Raw genomic sequence first — 16,609 nt, 5'->3', positions numbered from 1 at the left:
CTAACACTGCAAAGAGCAAAACTTAGTAGCTAAAAGCAGCCAGTCAGAAACTATTAAAATGTGGGCATAGAAGGATGGATTCTCATCCATTTCAGTTGTTCTCCATGCACTCCACGATTTACTAAATAAACCAGTGGGTGCTGTAGCTCAGCTTGTTTGGATTCCAGCTCATTATGTTTTTACTTACGGCTACCAAATATATATTTTGGAGTTGTCCAAAAGTTGTCTATTTCCAGCCCCGGGCTTATTTGGAATGGCAAGCTGAGACTCAGATTAGTTAAAGAGACAATTGAACTTTTTTGAAGCTATTTTACTTGTTTAAAGAGGAACTGTGCTTATAGGTGGGTGGTGAGCTTCTACCGTAAGGTGTGTATTATGGCACAGACTTACCTGTTTGTAGATACCCTGCAGCTATGACAAGTCCAGGGTCCTGTCAATGCCACATCACAGGAAGTAGACATGTTTGCTGTTGACTCCATGGTGGATGTCTAGGTCCATGGCAATCTTTTTTGTTCATTAGATAGACTCTGATTATTTAACTCCAGCACGTGCACTGGAGTTCCATTCTTATCAGCGTCTGGTTCTATATGTGGCAATGCAGAGCCAAGTTCTACACTACATTGCAGGGCTAAAACAAAAAAATAACAGGAGCCAGGGTTTTTTAAGGCAAATAAGACTTTGTCTGTCTATTTGGTCAATGAGCTCTTTGTCCTGGAATTTTTGTATTTTTACTTTAGGTCCTCTTTAATCATTGATAATGAAAACTTAATGCCAAGTCGTCCCATTGTAGGGTCACTTTATACATTAAAAACACTGAGGGAAAAAAGTTTGTATATTGAAAGTTGGAAACTCAACTGACTGTGAACAGTAAGGAGTAAAAAGGGGGAAATCTATCTATCTATCTATCTATCTATCTATCGATCTATCTATCTGTCTATTATATCTATCACATATCTCTAATATTCTGTTTATTGTTCATATTTTCTTGTAAAGTAGAATAAATCTTTAAATGGCCTTTATACAAACAAACACTTTGTCAGACATCCATGGACATTTAGAACGATCTAAAATAAAACCAGCCATATTCAGGACTAACCTGCGAACTTTTCTCTCCGGAAAGTAAATTGATAGTGACAGAGAATGGAATTGAACAGATTTCTTCTAAAGGACAGAGTGTTCTACTTTATTTATCACACCAAAGGGCACCGCTGATAAATTAAACGGCCTGTACAAGCCGAGTTTGTACAACACGGACTGGGAGGACAACTTTTACCTTTTACAAGTTTTAATCAGCTGCTTTAACTCGTTCAATATTGTATTAACGGAGAAGTTTAAGATAACGTACGCAGGAAAAATGAATTAAAACTTTAGGTTGAGGCACACAGTGAAAGTAAATTTAAAAAAAAGCACAAAGACAAAGTTACCAAAAGACATCTATAAAGTAGAAGTAAAGCTAAAAACAAAAAGTTCCATGTGTTGAAATGCAAGATGTTGGTAAAGCAACTCAAATCAAAAATCGGATTGGTGGCATTTCTTGTGAGAGATCCGATATATGAAATACTGGACAAAAATAGCATTAGACCGGTATAAAAAAAAAAAAAAAAGCTTATTTATTAAAAAAGGTTTATTACAAGTCAACACATTTCAGGGATTTAAGCAGACCCACTTCATCAGGGTTTCAAAGTAGCAGTGTATGTGTATAATCAGAGACTGAAGATAGATTTAGGAGCTATTGGGATTTCTCCTTTAGCTGCATAGGTAGCAATATTTTTCTGTCTGTCTATGACTCCATTGAGATGATTTTCACAACTTCTTGTTTCACTGATACCAGGACAAGAAATAGGTGCCATCAGGACAGGAAGAAACGGTCAACAATGAGAACGTTATCAGCTTCCTAATAAATCACTGCATTTCTAAAATTTTGTTTTTGTATTTGTCCCATTGGTAAGGTTACTTTTTCCCTACTGTTCAAAAAATTACAGTAATAAAAACAATAATGGGACGTTTAAACCTTTCCCCTTATGGTCAAGGGAATTTGGCTTTCAAAAGTTTGAATTAGATGGCCCTCTACTTGTAGCCATTGCATTGCCTCACTGTAAAAGATTTTGGGCAGTACAGGACCCCAAACCTCTGTTATGTGGGTGCTTCACCATTTAGTGGCCTGTAGTTCCTAAATCTTCAGTGCCTCCACCTATAAGGGAACTCCCTTTAAAGAATACCTTATTACCCAAAGATATATCAATTGGCGTCTCTTGCATCTATGAAAAATTTCTGGTCCAGACTTGAATGGAGTTTTGATTGCTTCACTTGAGTTTGGTAGGCAGCAAGTCAAAGGTGGAAAATAATACCCCAAAATTCACCTGGGGCTTCCATAGCTTTATGAGTAGTGGCAGCTGGGTGGGTGACAGCATCCATAAGCATCACACTCAAATTCTTCTGGTGGTAGCCCTGCAAAGTAGGGGGTGCTAACAGTGTTATAAATGGCACAGCAGAATGTAACTCTTTTCCAATTATGACTCTAGCACTTTGGCCTGCTTTAAAGAGAGAAGGGATGACCTACCAAGACCAGAATCCAGGCCGGGGACCTAAAACAAGGCACACTGCCTTTTCTGGGAAGCAGATTGTGATGTTTGGGATGATGTTTCCCCAGGGTGGGAAGGGCTAAAGGTTGCTCCTAAGGAACCCCTCTCCCTGGAGGGGAAGAACTGCAAAAAACACCAGCAAGTTTAAGCCCAAAGATAGCAAGCTGACTAAGGGTTGAACCGACGACAAAACAGACTGGCCTCTCCTTATTCACCCTTGCAAAGGATTCTGGAACCTCCCCAGTAAAGATTACCAAACATCCCCAGGTTCAGTCCTTTTGGCGACTTAGCTTTGAAATTCACTGATCACGTTTTAGTCCAACCCATTGAAGTCAAGCACTGTTTAGTTTAGCAGCTAGCCAAACTTTGGTTGTTAGTATATTTTGAGGATACAGAATATGCAGCATTTGTATTTGTTGGCTGTTGTCAGGAATCATTTGTCAGTAATTGCCCCTGACAACCTCCAAGAAATGGGAACACTGCCTGATGTGTGCCATAACAATGGCCACCAGCAATTCGATTCAGGGTTAACATTAGCTGGGAGCCAGTTGTTATTTTGCCTATTCCTTTGGAGTTAACCGGCTTGAATTTTCCACATATGTTCTCACAAATTGGAAGTGGTGGATGATCAAATCAAATGCCATGGGATCAAACTGGAGCCTTATCTCTACTCCTTGACTGGCAGGAGATATTTTACATATGACTTCTGGGTGCAAAACTCTGCAAGACAAAGCACAAATAGTAAAATATTATACCTGCATAGGAACACATTCCTAAAAAGAGCTTATGAAAAGGTTATTTATTATTTATACCTAGATACTCACATCAGACTTTTATTTTCCAGATAGCCAGGTATAAAAAAAAATACCGGTTACAGAGCATATTAGAAGTATTGGTAATCGTTGTTAGGCTGAATCTGCATTGGGCTGAATCATCATTTCTTTTCAAGAAAAGGGTCCCCCTTGGACTTGCTGCAAATGTGAATGATAACCTGAGAGCCCCAACTGCTAGAAACTGATTTTTAGAACCTGATAAAACATTGAAAAGTTTCTTATTTAAACAACAGCTTCAGGCAAAGCACAAAATTCTGTAAGAGTTCAGTTGAGCTTAAAAAAAGAGACCAAGTTCATAAAGTTTAACCTTAAACTATATCTAAAGCCAACATTTTTTTTTGAGTTTTGTATGGCGTATAGAACGTTTAAAACCCCAGAGGGTGAATCTTCACTCCAGTCTTTGGTTACACAACAGCCAGTGCAAATTTATGCTTTGGTGCCCCCTTGCCCATGTCCCAACCACCCTACTGCATACTCAGTAAAGAATACATTAAAATGTTTTTACCTAGTATTACGTTTTATACCTAGTATTATAAACTGAGAGTCCTGTATATAAGGCAATTTTTGCCTTTGGATGGGTTGACCGACCAATAGGTAGCATTTTCTTCAGTTTTTTTTTTTTTACTAATATTAAAACTGAAATCTACACCACTGTGCAGCTCATCCCATTACCTGTCCACGCCCTCCAACCTCTTCCTGCAGATTTACATCATTAATCACTAACCACTATCTGTCCCACCTCTCTCGAGTGACACTCAAAGTGTGCAAATAACATTTTGGATCAGGCAGGGCAACATTGCTGAAAGGTTAATAATCATTCTTACCTGTCTGATAGTTGGTTCCCAGGATACTCAGCAATCCTGGCTTCCTCTGCGCTTTCCAGGACTGAGTGAACTCTTGCCCGCTTGTGCAGGAGTAACGTAATTCCAAGCCAGCCAATCAAGATGGCCAAACATCTCATCTAGGAAGAGAAGAGGAGGAAGATGGTGGCGCCCTGTGACCGAACAGGGACAGGTAAGTATAGCAGGGTTTAGTTAGCTTTAAAATTCGATTTCCCCTCTTTGTCAAAGGAATTCGCCTCACTTCCTGTTGTGTCCTTAAAACCTTTAAATGCAGTGACTCTGAAACACCTGACACTTTTCTAAATGTGTTTGTGAAGCACATTTTGTGCAACCCTGAAATGATTGCATTCTTTATTTACTCATGAATCAAAAAGGAGTGGACGTCTAAGCACTGGAAGTTTACCTTGATATATATATATATATATATATATATATATATATATATATATATATATACACATATATATATCATGTATGCTTACTATACATATCAAGGTACTTCCAGTACTAGGACTCGTTAAATATTTCGTATTAACCTAGTTATTACATTGAACACCATATTTACTTCTAAAGAAGCCTATTAAAGTGAAACGCGTCAGGAGATTTTGTAATCGACTGTGATCATGTACTCACATAATGGAACTTACTTTTGTAATCCAATATTGGTCAGACTGTTACTTTACTTGCTAACATTTCTCTATAGAAATATTTGTATAGTGCCTGTAATCAGACCAAAAAAGTTTGTCTTATGGGTAATCTTTGTGAACACATTAACAATAATGTATGTACTCATTCACTTGGATGACTTGAGGTTGTGAAATATACTTACCTGTTTGGTACAAAGCCCTCTTTATGTATTTTCTTTGAATATGGTTTATTGCAGGCATCTGTAAATGTATCAAAGTGGAATTGTTTTTCTCAATTTATTTATAATCTACAAAACCGGTCGTGTAGCTTTGGTGTCATTTTTCCCCGCCTTAGATAGTTACGTGATATGACCCCACAATGTCACCGTACAGACCCGTGGATACGGTTTTCCATATTCCTTAGCAGCACACCGATTTCATTCTCAGGTTCCTACCTTTCCGCTTCAATAATTGCAGGTTTGCAAAGCTTATTTTTCTGCTTCTATTCGTCTCAGATGTCACCTGCTAATTCAAAGTGACTGTTTCTTAAATGATTGCTTAGCTAGAAATAAAATGTTTAGTTCCAGGCTGTTCATCAGAATAATACATTAATTATTAACTATTTCTCAACGAGCGATGATAATAGCTGCATCGCAGTCACTTCGCAGTGGGAGGAGGGGGGAGGTTTCTATTGTGTGAGCCGCAGGTGGGTTTCCAGTCGATAGAGATGAAAAAAAGTGCTTCTATTCTGAAAATAATGAGGATATTTTAGGAATGCTTTTAAATTAATTGAATTAATTTGGCCAGTAAGAAAAAAGCAGAAGGGGAACGTTTCTGCTGAATTAGGGAAATTATTTTTACTTGATGAAAACACACAGTTCAGCAATAAACACTTAAACACTAAAAAGAACTCGTGAGGATGAAAAATATGGAATATGATATGGCTGATGTCTTTTTAAAGGTGCAGCAATATACATAGCTGATATTCTTATCTTTCCTTTATCACCTGGGAAAACTGATGCAAGATGAGAGTTTAAATTTTAAACTTTTACTGGATGCATACTTGATTTGGTTGTCCCACTGCACAGATGAGCAAAGATTGATAGCACCATTCTGGATACTTGGCCTTTAACCCAACAGGTCATTGATGCCTAAATACCCAAATTTATTATTTAGTATGCTTTGGTTAAATTGGCAATTACTGTATTATATATGTGGATTTGTGAATATGTTTTAAAGGTTTTTAATTGGCTATTAGGCAAACCCCCAGCTATGTAGTTATAAAGCCCAACTAAACCCTCACTACTTACCCACCATTCCATGAAATATTTGTTTCATTGATCAAACATGCTTGCACACTGCATTTTTATTTTGTGCATTCAACTGGTGGGAGGGTCAATCAGATGTGACCTTGTTACACCCAAAGTAGGAAGAACAATAGATGCCAGACTACATTTCCCAACATGCTTGTATTATAGCTGAAACCATGAGGAAGCAAAACATGTAGTCACAGGAAGCAAGTTGCGGGCAATTATAGGACTTCAATCTGTTAACACGTAACTAAAAAAAAAGTCTGCAGAGGCAACTCTTATAATTCTGTCCTCACAGGGTCCATAGCACCATTGCTGGCCCTCTAAAAATACTAGTTGCTTAAATATCTTCAGGTAGAAGAAAAAAGTCCAGTTACCCATCAGATCCCTGTTACCTGTCCTGTAGACACATCAAGAAGTATGAGAAAGTCTCTCCCAAGTAAGGAATATCCCCCTTTCTCCAAAGTATAGGATTTTCCCTCACTTTCAAGTCTTGAAGTCGATGGTCACCAAGTCATAAAATGAATCTCCTTTAGGGCCTGAGCAACCTACATCATTGCAGGATTTACATGACCTTACAAGTGTAAAGAAATGCAAAAATTGCTTGAAACAATTCAAATGCAGACCTAAAAGAGGTCAAATGCAGGCCAGAACAAGAATTAACGCCAGGACAGAATCAGTTCAACTGCAGGTCAAATGCACTTCTCAATGGTCCAAGAAATGTATGAAACTGAGGGCATGGACTCCAGCCCAAACCCTGTCAAACTAGGCTGGGGACATAGAGGTACCCCTCACCCTTATATTCAAAATTAAACTGGTTTTAAGCATGTCTGAAATTATATCTTGGGCATTAAACTGAGCTGAATGTGATCGGCTATTTCTCCCTTTTAACATTTTCTCTAGTTTTTTGTGAAACTAAATATAATATAATATATAACCTGGGCTGCCATTGTAAATGCTAGAAAGGAGCATTGTGCAACATGAGATTTATGAGAAATGGAAGCCACTGATCAATAGTGTAACCATTTTGTTCCTTTCACCCATCTTGGTCTACTTCCCCATAGTCCTATACAAATCCCAGTATTAAAAAATTAACAAAAACCAAGCAGTGCCTTGCCATAGAAAGACCTAGTGACAAGTAAAGTATGTTGAGAAATGTTATAACTCGAATGAAACTGATTGATGAAGAAAGAAACCTCAAAATGTGACAGGCCCTCTTTAAAGTCAAGAAAGACACATTGAAGAAATGTGACTGCCGTCAGCTGTAAGTTTTTGTGGCATACAATCCTTTTTTTACTTTTTGAAGTTTCCTTTTACAGTTCAATGTCATTTTTAGAATATATAAAAAAAGTTGTTTTATAAAAAAAGGCCTCTCCAGGCAGGTAGGCAGCATGCGGACAAGCGTTTCCGAGACTTCCACCATTTGTTACAGTCTTGAAGTCAAAACATTATTGACAGCTTAGTGCCGAGAAAAATCGCAAAACCTCTTACAAGTGTCAGAATAGTAAACGTCTCATAATTTCCATTTCTCGCCTGCCACACTATAATTTAAACTTCAGATTTTGAGACATAAAAGCGGCGTATAAAACGGGATATATATTTTTAAACACTGACATTTTCTGACATCCTACCACGCTAATTGAAGTCTTGTGGAGCACTGCTTGTAGAACCAGCAACAATCCATTTTAATTAAATATAACCTTTTAGAATCAAGATGGGGCTCTATCGGTGCGAAACAATACGTTGCTATGGAAAGAGCCAACACTTTCCCAGGACACAGATGGAGAAAAGGAAATTTTACTTTGACCTTTAAGCGCACTTTGAGTGGAATATGTAAAATGTTTAAACTTTTTGTTTGTTTTGTTTTCTAATTAGGTGTTATGTGAATAATGTTGTTTAGTAGACAGAAAGATGACAAGGAAAGGGCTGATGAGGTTTCTGTCCTTCACGAAAAAGGTTTAAAATGAAAGGGTGGGAAGGCCAAATAAGTGTAATTAAAATTCCATATAGGCTTCAACACATTGATTTGAAAGTGATTTTTCATTTTAAATCTGCAGTTTTTTTAGCTGACCTATCACCAAAATTTTTACTTTATATAAAAATGTAGCGCTGGGACTTACAGCCATAGGAATGTTCTTCCACTTTGGAACCCAGCAATCATGAAAGATTGATTTTCAACTGTCAACCCACTACAATTTTTTGGCAGCACCCATGAATTCCTTAGCGATTAATCCCACCTTGTTAAGATTGAGAAAGTCCTGGAGATACAAGAGTATTTTATCTATATTTTCGATTTGTTTGAGTGGTCAGAAATAAAAGTGTTTTCAGCTCCTGTCCTCTTAAAAAAGCAGTGTTGTTAACTGCAAAATGCGTCGAGTGGGAGCAAGATTGTTGGAGTAAAGAAGAAATTAGAAATTCTCCCCTTTATGGGAATAAAATAAATGTGTTACTATTGCTACACTTACTTATTGAAACTCAAATTGCTTTTGTACATGTTGTTTTAACTTTATTAAAATCGAAATTGTACCTTTTAAATACGTCCCAGTAAAATCCTTTCTCTCAAATAGTTTTTGACTTACTTGTGTGTTTTTGTGTTGCATTTGAAATGAGATGTCCAACAAGCTCATATAGATGATATTTGATGATCAGGTTCCACAAATGTTTGTTTATGATAGATAAATGAATAGTTTGTTCCTGCACCATGTATTAAGTCAGAGTCATAAGTCAGAGAAAATAAAAAACCTCAGGAGACTTTAAAGGAAAAGCATTAATTTATGCATAAACATATGTTTCCTTTTCAATATTTACCACTTGTATTTTTTATTTACCATTCCAGTAACTGTTGGTTTGATTGTGACAGCGCACATCTTTGTATCGCCAGGTAGTCGGTTGCAGCTTAATACAAAATCTCCACACAAGGAAGCGCATTAGTTTGCATTTAAAAAGAACGGTGTGTGACCTATACAAGGGAACATTCTCTCCTTCAGAATCAATTTGTATTCCCACCGGGGGCGGCCTATACAAATCATGTACTCACGCATTAAAAAGTCACCCCCTGCAGTGCACAGACTTTCATTTACCTCCAGAAAAAAAATCAGCAATATTGGAGCAGTGAGAGTCAGGTACCACCTTCCTACAGACAGAAATCAGCCATTTGTCAAGGTATATACAATTTATTGTTATTGTATTTATGTCTGTTTATTTCTTTTGATTCATCAATCGTCAACTAACACATAATGTGCACCTGTGCAAAAGAACTGTAAATTCTGCAGAAGAAAAAACACTTTACAGTTACTTTACCTTTGAAATGAGTTCTGCTCATTTTGTCATGCTGATGATAAATTGGTGATTTACTTACTGAGTCTTTGCTCCTCTCCTATGTTATGGGTGGTTACTTGTCATTCTTCACCATGTTGAATAATACAATGGTCAGGCAGCAGCTTTGTAGGAGAGGAGGAACCCTGTGGAGAGAGGAATAAAGTAAGTATATTACTTTATTCATTACAGGCAAAGCAAGCGATAAACACTTGCCGTGTGGAGGGTAAAGGTTTGTTTTTTCTGGAGCTCATTTTAAAAAAGCAGCCATGAATTACCTCTCTAGATACATGCACTGTAAAGTAATTTATTTTGATATATTAAAACAAAAACTCTAGGGTCTGGTTTTATTTTTTTAGAATTCTCACAGCTTACCTGCACCTTACCTGTTGGGTGTTTAAAAGGCTGGTAGACTGCCAAAATTCTGTTGCCTGTGAAAAAGGGAGAATTTCAATAGTTTGGTTTTAAAATTAGAACATGACTTGTTTCACAGTGCATGCAGCTACAAAGGTTGGTAAGGGCTTTTTTAAGTTGTTTTACTGCTTATAAACCGTATACAACTACTTTTAGGGTCTATATTCCAGTGCACTTGAAGAATGTTAAAGCGGCATCCCAGTCAGTATTATAGTATGTTAGTTATTAAGTATGTTAAGTTGTTAAGTATGTTAGCGTGCCTCTCATGTCTTGGCAGTTTGATGCAGCCAGCTAGGAGTGGCTGAACTAGATATCTATCTATCTATCTATCTATCTATCTATCTATCTATCTATCTATCTATCTAGGCTATAGAAAACCAACATGCTATTGTAGCCAGAAAAAAATGCAGTCATATGTTTTTAGATAAAATACCCAGAACTGGGTACCTATTTAATACACAATTGTGCTGAGTTCTTTTGGTACTTATTCCCATTACATAGCTTTGAATATGGTTACAGTCATATCAAAAGAACCTAGATGTTAGGAGTTGTGTTGGTGTTCGAATTCAGGTTGTCTTTATATTCGACCCGAATATGGCTGTTCGAACTCAGATAGACCTGACCCGAAAGAAAACGAGATTTCACAGCAAAAATTTGGATAAAAAAAATGTGTTAAAAAAATTAATGTTAATTAATTAACTTATTGAGTGTTTGTATTTATTTAACTATTTTTTTTTTACAGGTTATCCTATAATGACATGATATCTATTACTCTGTAACACACTTTCCAGCAGAGTAATATTATGAAACATTTGTTACATTTTTCTTTTATCCACTGCGAGAAAAATGTAACAAATGTATCATATTACTAGAGTTTATCTGCAGGTTAGTTCCCACGGTCACATGATTGTGGGAACTTTGCGGTCTGCTGTGACTGCATTTGATTCCCGGAGCACTACAAGTTAATTAACCTGTAGTGCCCCGGGGATTGCACACTGAGCTAATCAATGATTGCAGCCAAGGTTGCAATCATTAAGAAGAGTGTGCGATCCCCGAGGCACTACAGGTTAATAAACCTGTAGTGGCCCGGGGATCGTAGTGGAACTGCAGAGTTCATCATGTGAAATGTCAAGTGCACTTCAGTCATGTGACCGTGGGAACTTTGCGGTCACAGCTGTGACTGCAGGCAATCTCCGGGCACTAGAGGTTGAATGGCGAGTTTCCCCATTCATCACATCTAGTGCCCTGTGTTCTTGAATAGAGAAAATCTATTCAAGAACACATACAATTAGTAAAAGGCTGCAAGAGCAATCTGATTGCTTTTGCAGCCCTTAATAGTCCCTAAAAATAACCCGAATTCTCCCACCATTGACTTCAATGGTGTCTGAATTTGGTATTCGATCACCCGAACAATATCTCACTATTTAATCGAACAGCTGTCAAAACGAATAGTGAGATATTCGACCAACACTAGTTAGGAGGTGCTTATCTGGCCAGTGATCCCGGCTAGGCACCCATTGCAGTATCGAACACAGTTTATGCTATCCAATGGTAGGACTTAAAATAACCAGGAGAACAAAGAAATAACAGCAGCCATGGCTTCACTTTAGCTGTGAGAAGGCAAAAGGAGGCCTATTGGTAAACTACAGTGCTTTATGCACGCTCAATTACAGCCCTTTTCAACCTGTTTGCAGCATGGTTTCTACAGGCCACATGTTGCTTCTGGCTGTGCAATTGCATTTCCTTCTCTGGAACAAGAACAGCACTGCCACTGCAAATGCTGGGGCTACCCATGCAAACATTAACTTGCAATGCAGTTTGCTTCTTCTGGGCACATAGTAGCAGTTTGCTATGCACCCTGGAATGACAAACCACAAGTCTGAAAGAGACTGGTGAGCTTGTAGATAGGGTTAGTTAAACATAGGTAATAGATGCAAAGGAAGGTCATTTTGGAAACAAGGCAAAGCAGGTTCATACAGGAAGACAGGTTAATAAAGTGTACAGAGGCCAGGAATGGAATACACCAGGTACAGGTAATAAAAAATTAGGTTGGATACAGATTCAGTCTACATTGAGGCTGAACTAAACTTTCAACCAAGCAGCCATCATCTGATGCTGAACAATCACATCCGCTGGCTGGAGCACATCCACTGGTGAACACTAATATTACACCAAGGACCACCAACATAGCTGTTTGCAATACATTCAGAGATACATTTTTTCCCATTTACAATATATAAAATTTGCAGTTATTAGATACAGTTCTAGGTTTATCATCATGCAGAATTATCTTTCAATCAGATACAGCCAGTGGGCTCTAAATGCTGGTGGGACAGTTCTATTCTTAAAGCTTAGCTGAATCCCAAGTTAAGCAAGGCTAGTCCTAATAGCAATCAGGTTTATATATAAATATAGTATTTCAAAGGAAATGAGTAAACAGAATATTTGTTAAAATGGGCCAGATGTGCTTTGATACTTCATTTCCTGCTACCTCTAAATTCAGAGGGATAACATGTGACACCCAAAGTAAGAAGACCTATAGATGCCAGGCTACACTTATTAGCATCTCTTGATTACAATTAAAATTTGTCCCTTATGAAGAGAATGGATGAAAGGTAAATGGTAAGAAATTCAAATGAAATTCAAATTCTATTAAAAGGAAACTAAAGGACCAGAAAGATCTTTTAGCTGTACAACTACTGCCAAGCACAGCTACACAATGGGGTTTTGAAAAGTTCAGTAACACCTATAATTTATACCAATCAATGTGATTGCTTTGATAATTTCCTTTGTTCAATTTTGACTTTAGCTGGGCTTTAATTTTTCAGAACAAATAAACTGATGAGCAATTTCCCCCAGCACAACCTACCAATTTACTCGCATTTTGAGAAATTACTACATCCTGGGAAAAAAGGCGAATTTCTATTGTTTCCAGAATGCAAGTGGGTACAAATCCGAAATACGTTAAAAAGCCTATAATAATAATAGGGTGGACAAAATAATGGAATTATCCCTGCAATAATTTAAAATGTAATGATCTATCATGAAGGTGATCAGCCCTTGGAAGCTCCAAAGACTCTTGCAAATGTAATGGACAACAAGACGATTGTGGATGACTAGACTCATTGGATGTGGTTTTTTGGCACCACAGGACACAGTACAAGATGTAGAGGTTAAAGAAAGAACTACTAATTACAGTGGAGTACCCAGGGGATGAATTTACTCTCTGAAAAGATTTTAGGGGACAATTTCCTCTTTCTTCCTCTTTTGTTCGCTGACAAGGGCAGCAAAAGAACACACTGTCTGCCTCCTTATTTAGGCTGCATACACACGTGCAATTCTTGTCGTTGGAAAGGATCTTTCACGATGCTTTCCAACGATAAGAACCGCACGATGCATGAACGAGTGCTGTACATACAGCACCGTTCCGCTCTATGGAGAGGGGAGGGGGAGAGTGACGGAGCGGCACCCTGCTGCGCGCTCTCCCCCTTCCCTTGCATTAGGATCGCTCGTCATTCATTGTTCGTCAGGGCCAGGGCGGATCCACAGATGATGAACAACGCGGGCTGTACACACGCCAGATTCTCGCCCGATATCCGGCCGAAGCTGATTATCGGGCGAGAAAAATTTGACGTGTGTACGTAGCTTTAGAGTGCAGCAAAGTGGGAAGTTTGAGGGCACATTCAAGGGTATTTGGAAGCATTTGGCTCAATTTTACTTGGGGAAGGTATCAAAGAGCCTAGGTTAGGCAGAAAGTAGTTCTGCTGTAGATTTGCAGCACTTTTTTAAAATGTGGGCCCAGAGTTCCTTTCAAGCAATGCGGGGGCCAGACACTCCGTTCCTCTACCAGGCCAAAAATTGAGGATGGCTAGGAAACACCTGGCTAATGATAAAAGGGAGGGTATAATTGAGACCGATGGTGTTGGAGCCTGAGGCCAGGTGGCTCCGGAGGAAAGGTTGGGTGTAGCTTTTATGTGGGGAGAGCCAAAAAGGCCTCCAAAATATTTAGCACAGGTGGACCAATAGCTCAGAAGGAGTGTGTCCGAGAGAGCCAGGAAGCTATACTTTATTTTGTGAGGATACTGGTCCCATCCATGGATGTTATTTTCTGTTTATGTGTTTGGAGCAGGGGTGAACATAGGGAGGTGCAAAGTGTTCTGCTGCATGAGAGTCTGGTCAGTTCAACAGGGAAGCCCCCAAGTTAGTTCTGCACAGGGACCAATGTTGGTTACATACACCACTGGGTTGGAATGAATATCTCTACTCAAGGAGAGCATTTAATGCTAATCCCTCACAACATTTATATATGATATTTTCACCTTCATTTATTTAAGGACCCAACTGAAGGACCTACGTGGAGTTTTTATACATGACTACATTACTGATTATTTCTACTTAAAAAATATATATAGCTTTAGTTTAATTTTTTTTTTACTTTTTGTTTCTGTTATTTTGTCGACTGCATATGTTTAGGAGATCCTCTACTGATGTTAAAAACAAAGCCAAGGTTTTCATTTTAAGTAACCCAAGGTTTAATTGAAGGTCATCACAGACTCTCTGAACTAAGTTCACTCCAAATAGTCTCACCCTCAAGGGAACAACACTCGATTTGACCAGTCAATGTGAAAAAATCCTTTAATCCCCATCTAGTATCTCCCTGTGGATTCATACCTGCGTTTAATGAAGAACTTGAAGAGCGCTCTAGACTGAAGAATTGAAATCTCTCGCTTTTTTTTTTTCATTTTATTTTCTTTATTAAAAAGTTTCCAAACTCCTTTCCAAGTGCGGATTGCTGATCCTCATCGAGCCAACTTTTCTCGGCCTTGTTGTTCAAGAACGCATTTAATTTGAACGCAGAGCAAAGCAGTAAAAAGCTCCCGTTTTTCAGTTCATAAAACTCTCTGCCTTTCGCCATAAATCATACTTTGTCCTTGCCGTTTGCCTGAAAGGCTTCGGCATTTGGCTCCTATTGTATATTAGGTATACAATTCACAAAATAGATATTGACAAAAGGCCTGATCCTTGGCGCAATCTCCTTGGAAGGCGTATATGGGGCACGAGATTTATGTGGCTCTAACAGAAACAAATAGCGGTTTGATATTAATTGAACAGACTGAGAGAATACAACAAGACCTGTTTCAAATCACAGTGACATTTATAGAGTAAGTCGTGACACAATTCTCACGGGGCGCCGAGCTGAGGTGACTCGCAAAATAGTGGTTGCTTTATGGAAAATTTACTGAGGCGAAGAAGCCATTTAAATGGTGAAGAAACAAATTTTCTTAGGTGTTCCATTGTGTTTTAGTTGTATAAATACTAAGCAATAGCTCTAGGAGAAGAAAATCTATGACCTGAAACTGCTTTCCAGGAAAAAAAAATGCAAAAGTCAATCAATTTGCTTCATCTGAAGACACTGCAGCAAAATGCAGCAAATTCAGAGAACCCCTGAGGGTCTGTAGCCTCCTGGAATATGACTTGATGTCAAGCCTTCCTCTCCTGAAGTATTTAAAGTTGATGTAGCATCTAATATATTCTTAATGGTAAATACATGCGTGCTTAGGAAAGGTTGAGTGCAATATTTTTAGGTATTCCTTACCTTTCATAGAGATCACATTAGTTCTTCTGACAAAGGGTCCAATTAATGAAAGTTCTCCAAGGCTGGAGAGGATACACTTTCATCAGTGAAGCTGGGTGATCCAGCAAACCTGGAATGGATTTCCTCAAAGTCAGTTACTACTTGCTGGGAAATGTTTTGAATTCTGTATCAGATCCATCCCAGGATTGCTGGATCACCCAGCTTCACTGATGAAAGTGTATCCTCTCCAGCCTTGGAGAGCTTTAATGAATCAGGCCCAATGCCTTTATCTGTTTTTTCCAGAAGGACAAGGCCACTTTTTTCAGCCATCATCTATGGTAACCTTCTACTTTCTTAGACAGAGTTACCAGCTCTGACATAACATAATCATACAAAGTCAATTAACCTAACTGCAAGTTTTTGGGATGTGGGAGGAAACTGGAGTAGCTAGAGGACACACGGAGAACATACAAACTCTTTGCAGATAATGTACTGGCCGAGATTCGAACCGGTGTCCTAGATCTGTAAAGGGTGCTAGTAGCCACCTCAATTATTGTAATACATAGCTAAAAAATGTTTAGCACCACAAACCCTATTTAAAATGATTTACACTAACTAATGTCAAATAGTGTTGTTACTGCATACACATGGATAAAAAAGAGACCTTTAAAAAAGACGATTGCATTTGCAAACCTTTAAAACTGCAGAGAACTCGTACAATCTGTACACAGTGCCCACGTTCCCTTGTGCTAGGCACAGAATTTGTTTTTGTTTTTTAAGATACCAGCTTGGAGTCTGATACTAAATATAAAATGTTGGGGAGTATTTTGAGAGAGGAATTCAGATTTTTTTTTTTCTTAAATAAAAAAAAAATACATATTCAGTTGCATAAAATTCCTTTAACAGATCATTTATTCAGGAGAAATAGGGCAAAGTAAATCCCCCTTTGTGCTGTTCCTGCATCCGAATTGTAACTTTCTCTGCCAAATATACATTTATTTAATACTCGAGAGGATGGAGGAACAAGGTAAACCTTTAAAAAGGACAAAGAACTACTAGCTGTCTGCAAAGGCAAGACTTTGATAAAGACAGAGATACAAATTAGTGTGTGT

At 38.2% G+C, this 16,609-nt stretch overlaps 1 long non-coding RNA gene across 1 annotated transcript; it reads right to left on the bottom strand.

Annotated features, from left to right (window-relative positions):
* Nucleotides 1–1,622: 1,622 nt before the first annotated feature.
* On the bottom strand, nt 1,623–5,708 carry LOC140338182 (uncharacterized). The gene is made up of 3 exons (XR_011922205.1): nt 4,240–5,708; nt 3,407–3,610; nt 1,623–3,302 (listed from the first exon to the last, which is right to left on the bottom strand). It is a non-coding gene; the product is annotated as an uncharacterized lncRNA (long non-coding RNA).
* Nucleotides 5,709–16,609: the final 10,901 nt, after the last annotated feature.

This window comes from Pyxicephalus adspersus, chromosome 9 (genome assembly GCF_032062135.1).
Source record: "Pyxicephalus adspersus chromosome 9, UCB_Pads_2.0, whole genome shotgun sequence".
In the NCBI taxonomy this organism is placed as follows: Eukaryota; Metazoa; Chordata; class Amphibia; order Anura; family Pyxicephalidae; genus Pyxicephalus; species Pyxicephalus adspersus.
This window is presented reverse-complemented; position numbering and strand designations above follow the sequence as displayed.